This window comes from Marmota marmota, unplaced genomic scaffold (assembly GCF_001458135.2).
Source record: "Marmota marmota marmota unplaced genomic scaffold, marMar, whole genome shotgun sequence".
In the NCBI taxonomy this organism is placed as follows: domain Eukaryota; kingdom Metazoa; phylum Chordata; class Mammalia; order Rodentia; family Sciuridae; genus Marmota; species Marmota marmota.
The window spans coordinates 157,026-163,366 of record NW_026000259.1 but is presented as its reverse complement, the minus strand read 5'-3'; the positions used below and the strand labels follow the sequence as shown (position 1 = coordinate 163,366).

General features: G+C 33.8%; 1 protein-coding gene across 1 annotated transcript in view; it reads right to left on the bottom strand.

The window, feature by feature from the left end:
• Positions 1 to 6,341, bottom strand: part of Cysltr1 (cysteinyl leukotriene receptor 1) — a 15,724-nt gene that overhangs the window by 1,759 nt on the left and 7,624 nt on the right. The window contains exon 2 of the mRNA XM_015507507.2: positions 3,999 to 4,082. The gene's annotated coding sequence lies outside the window, so the exon portion shown is untranslated. The remainder of the gene's footprint in view (positions 1 to 3,998; positions 4,083 to 6,341) is intronic.

Here is a 6,341-nt window from a genome sequence, read left to right as displayed (position 1 = left end):
CCACTGAGCCACATCTCCAGCCTTTTTTTTTTTTTTTGAGGCAGGGCCTCACTAAATTGCTTATGGCCTTGCTAAATTGCCAGGCTGGCTTTGAGCTTGCAATCCTCCTGCCTCAGCCTCCTGAGCCACTGCTATTACAGGCATAAACCACCATGCCTGACTGAAGAAACTTTTTCTTAATTTCCTATCCATGTTTGCCTGATTGACTTCCTCTTAACCCTGAGATCTAGGTAAAATATTTCTTCCCTATTTTAAGTCAACCACTCTAGTACTATTCCATAAAGTTTCCTTTCAAGTAATTTATTAAATTTTGTAATTAAAGAAAAATTTGAGATATTAATTTCACATATATGAATATCTATCAATTATCTATTTATTACAAGGACTCTTTGAATTATGTTAAAGAATAAAATACCACAATGAATCTTACCACTGTGTACATCCATAAGAAGTTAATTTAAAAAATAACTATGGGTAAATGACAGAAAGATCAGGAGAGGAAAGGGAGCAGGGAGGGGTGGGGAAGGGGAGGTTCTTGGGATTGAATTAAAGCAAATTATATTCCATGTTTTTATAATTATATCAAAATGAATTATATTGTCATGTATAAGTTAAAAGAACCAATAAAAAAGAAAAGAATTGCTCAAACAAAAAAGAATAAGCTTGAATGAAAATACTTGATTCCCTCAAGAAGAGAGCTTCCTAGGTAACATCTGGTGAGTGCTGCTAATAACTTGGGAAATAATCTAATTTGTTAGTAGTGAAATTCACTTCTGTGGGAGAGATTCTTAATCTAGGACATGGATGACTTTATTTAGAACCATAAAATACCATGGCTGGAGAAAACATAGAGACCACCTCGTTATTTTGATAATGTGAAAAAAGTTCCAGAGAGGTGAAATACATTTATAAACTTTGTACCATAATTTAAGATTCTGAGTAAATATGTGATACAACTAGTGGGAATATATTGTTGGGTGAGGAAGTTGCTGTAGCTCTCCATCCTTTTTTTCTTCCTAGACTTAAAGTCTTAATGTTTCCCTATATACAGTCAATTCTCTTACAGCAAGAAATTGTTACTTGGTCTAAGTTCATAAGGATAGTTAACAAGCTCTAACAATCTTGCAAAGATGTAGTAATTTCTTTAGTGTTGCTGCAAATTCTCTTATTTTTTTATGAAAGTGAAATTGACACATCACTATGTAATATGGCAGATAATATTTGATCGAGGTCTGATTTATTGACCTTTCACACAGATCTTGCTCCCTGGTAAAACAGGGTTTGGTGATTGTAAGGTAGGAGGACTGCTTGAGCACACAAAAGCTGCCAGCGATCAACAGAGCCAATCATTTTTCCACATCAAGGATACAGAAATAGATAGCTATGTAAGTGGTTGCAGGTGGAATAAACTTCCCAGGCTTAATATGGCTAACAACATATTTGCTGTTGAGGATGTGTTACCAATGCATCTAGCCATTCTATCTAGTTGTTCTATTATTATTTGTCACCAAGAACTATTGGTAGAAGATTAACAAATTGAAGAGGATTAGTTCTGACGCATAGAGAAAAATGAGACTACCATTCCCAATATCTGCATTATTTCTCAGTTTGATATCCAGTTACCTACCTCTTCTAACATTGGTTCTCCAAACTCAGGAACAGTTGTGAAAGGAAGGGAATCTGCCCAGAGTTAATCCAGTCTTTGATGAATCCTATTAAATATTTCCTCAAACTGGGCAATATTATGCTATGTGGCACTAGATGGTGCTGTTGAGATTTTTGATATAGCCTTCCCCCCTTCGTTTTATTGAGTAAAATTGAGAAATAAGTACTGCATATATTTGATATACAGGTGCAATGTGATGTACAACATGATGACCTGATATCATATACATTGTGAAATGATTACCACAAAGTTAATTAACACATCCATCACCTCATATACTTAACATGTATGTGTGTGTGTGTGTATGTCTGTGTGTGTGTGTGTGTGTGTGTGTGTGTGTGTGGTGAGAAAATATAAGATCTACTCTCTTTAAAAATTTCTTGTATTTAGGGCTGGGATTGTGGCTCAGTGGCAGAGTGCTTGCCTTGCTCGTGTGAGACTCTGGGTTCGATCCTCAGCACCACATAAAAATAAGTAAATAAAATAAAGATATTGTGTCCATCTACAACTAAAAATATTTTTTAATAATTTCATGTATTTAATACAGTCTTAGTAACCATACTCAGCATGCTATACATTAGATCTCCAGAACTTGATTTATCTTATAACTGAGAGTTTGTATCCCTTGATTAAGATCTCTGAAGCCCTTAGAAATCAGCCTTCTATCCTCTGCAATAGACTTTGAAAGAGGCACACTTGAAAGACATTAGATAATTGTCAACATCCCTTCCTACCACCATCAATCTTCAAACTGTCTTGCTACAAAATCTTTCCTAAATAATTTTCTATACATTGGAGCTTCCAATTATGCCATCTTCTTCCTTTGAAATCTTTAATGCTAGTTACCTTGATTTAATCAGTATGTTCTGTATATATTTGTTGACGTATCATATTGGACCCCATTATTATATGAATCATTACATGTTAATTTTAAAAAGTCAGTGATTCCCAAGTGCCTTTGGAATAAAATCCAGACTTCTTAGTCTGATATTTAAGGCTCCTTATCGCTTGGCTGCAAATTCATATTTTTCAGTTTCTCTCTTCTCCAAATTATAACTCTTATACTTCAAATGAATAATTATTTTACTATATTAGGAGTGTGTGCTACAAGTTTTCCCATTTGGCTGTCTTTTTTCATGGTATTTTTTCTTTTGGAAATGTCCTTTTCTCCATCTATGCATGCGCAAAATCTATCCATCATTCACTTCAAATTAAACTTTCTTGATTATGCACTCCCTCAGCCTCCATCCATAGAAATTTCTATTCTTGTTGAACTTATAGGGATCTTTAAATATACTTGTATATCGAAGATTTGTGTAGATATGTTATCTTCCTTCCCAGACTATCTGGCTGATAAGTAGACATCTTATACAGGGCTTAGTGCATATGTGTCTTGTCCATAAGTATCATTAAGTGCTGAATGAATATGTCAAGGATAGAACAAGTTTATCATTTTAATGTATTATTTATCATTTGAAGTCTCTTAGAATTATCTTCTCATTCCAATGTAATTAAACACCTTTCCAGACTCAGAGCCTAAAGTTGTGTGTAAGTAAAATTGCTTCATAAAGCATTAAGGAAGATAATTAATTATAAGACTAGCTGTGAGGGTTAAAAACACCCATATCCTTGACATTGACTAATTATGTGCTTATTTGTTGCATATTACAAACAAATTTGAAAATCTCAGACATTTTAATGAAAGATGCCCCAAAATGCTGATAAATAACAATTAAAATACACAATTGGGATTATCTCTAGTTACACCAATAAGCTCATCATCCTTTATACACCAAAATAAGCTTTTCTATAAATTTCAGTATTATATTCAATTGTTAATTTATAAACATATCAACTCAATAATTTATATTAAGCCATAAAAAGATGATAAAACTTTCAAACAAGTGGTGAATTCTGGAGGAGTTGACATCATGTAGTCTAAGTCAATCGTTTCACAGATGATGGCTTTGCTTCTCCAAAGTAGCATTTAATCAACTTTTATAAAATTTATATGATCTCCCAATGATTTGACCTTACTAGATGGATACAGTGAATTCATTTGGAAATCTAAAATGTGTAAGAATCCATCCTTGCCTTAAAACACTTCATAGTTGGGAAAGGGAGGAGTAATAGCTTAGAAGTGTAGAGAGGTCACCCTATGGTAGAATAAAAGTCATCTTAGCACAAAGCAAATAAGTCATTTGTTGATAAATGAAGGCAAGCAAGAGACATAAATGGAATTGATATATTGTATAGATAATGAAGGAAGTTATTTTTATAAGATAATTGCAAGTTTAAAAAGCAAGGTTCGTTTTGAAAATGGAAACCATACCTCTTTCTGGAACGGCAGTAGTCTTCACAAATATTCCTTCTTATGATGGTCAGTTCTTCTTTGGAATGTCAAAGTATGCCCAAGCTGAAATAATAAGATTGAAAAGAAAGTTAATGACCATAGAAGTAGTCTAGAAGGTCATGGGAACTTAGCAGCATTAAGTACAGATCCATAATGTGTGGTGGAACATCAAAGCTTTACTGACAGATTTAGGGCTTGTCATTGGATTCCATGACCTTCTTTTCCCTCCATTCATTTTTACACTCCCAGTGGAGGAACTTAGAATACAGTCTGTGGTCACAGATGTTTGCTGCCATGAGCATATGACTTCTCTACATAAAGTTGAACACAGTATTAGATAATATTCCATTTTTTTCCCTATGAAACCATGATGTTTCCCTTATTTTTCTCTTACAGACATTTCATTATAAGGTTCAAATGGGAAATGATTTGCAAATTCTTTTCAAAGGATCTAGTTTTTTAGGCATAGAAATTAGAAAATTGGAAATATCAAGTTTGTCTGGGACGGCTTTGAAGGAAGGATGGCTTAAAGGTCCTTGGATTCTTCTCCCTATAATATCATGATAGTATTTATTGTTTTATCTATAATTTGGCATATATACATTCAGAGATAAGCTGTTTTGCAACCATGTATAGTTAACTTCTTTTTTTTTTTTTTCCCTTTGGAACTTGGAATTTAACTCAGTGCTTTGTACTTGCTAGGAAAGTGCTCTACCACTGACTTACACAACAACCTTTTTTTGTTTTATTTTGATACAGGATCTCACTAAGTTGCTGAGGCTGCCCTGAAACTTGTGATCCCCCTGAGAATCTGAGATTGCGGTTATGGATCACCACATATGGCATATACACAATTTTTAATGAGTATATATCTGTTCAATTAAATTCTATCTGACAATATAACAAAGTGTAACAGATTTCCAAGTCATGAACAGAGAATGGTTTTATTGAAAATGAAGCAGCCTGAACGGCTTTCTTTCAAAAATTTTTCTTTTTGTTCTATGAAAACTTTCATTCCTGCCTGTAAGGTCTTTAGAGGCTAGCCATTTTCCCTTTATGTGTGGTCCCAATGCCACCAAAATAAACATCTTCCTCCAGTTTATTTTTAGCAAGTAGAAACAGGTTTGGACTTTCCAAAGGAAGTCAACTGGGGAAAAATGAAAACCAAAAGGAAAATGAAGGAAATTCAAAAAATATAAAACATAGTCTAGTTTTAAAAAACAGAAACCTGGATCCACAGCTGCAGTATTGCATTTGAATCCACCTTCTACTCAATCATTTTTTCAGAACTTCTCCAATATCTTTTCCCTTTTCAAATTGTCTGCTCCTTAGGTAAGAAGTTCACATAGGCAACCTATGATAGTCTGGGGAAAGAGTGGGTTGCAGGTGGAGAATTATTCAGAGTTGGCTTTTATATTTGGTTAATCAGGCAGTGAACTTTATAGTTTATTTAGTTTTTCCAAGTCTCTATATATTAATGAAGATATACTTACCAAATATTGAATATATAAAAATCCTTTCTGATCGTAAAATTATATGATTCCACTCATCTAATCAGTGAAGAATATTATCTTCACCTCTGTTGTAGTTTTTTGTTGGTTTGTTTGTTTAGACAAGCTTGTACTTCTCCTACAATTTTTCCACCAATCCTATTGTCTTTATCCATGCAAGAATAGGAAAGAAAGTTTATGAATTTCTATGGGAACTATACTACCAGCCAAATGCTCTAACTATCCTTTTTCATGGTAATTGTGTAATTATAGTTTAGCCCAATCTCTATATGCACAAATGAATAAATACCACATTTTCTGGGCAACAGTGTAGTGTTTCTTCAAGTTTGGAATTATGAGGGATCTTTTGTGGTTCCTTTAGGAATTTTTAGCTATGTACATAGTAAGTACTCAATATTTTCACCCCTACCGAGGACTGTTGTTTCTGACAGGAGCTACTGCCACTATTGGATACTATCATTCATATCTGGGTGGTTGGGTGGGTGGAAGTGATGAAGGAAAAGTATGGATATATAGTTTTGATTTCAATGGTTTAATCCAGGAGTTACTAAAATCATTTATTTGACTCATGTTAAGTCCAATTTATTTCAGGTCAATAAATATTTATGGAATCCATATTTTTTTAAATTTTTTATTGTGGGTTGTTCAAAACATTACAAATTTCTTGACATATCATATTCCACTTTGATTCAAGTGGGTTATGAACTCCCACCTTCACCCCATACACAGATTGCAGAATCACATCAGTTACACATCCATTGATTTACATATTGCCATACTAGTGTCTGTTGTGCTCCGCTGCCTTTCCCAT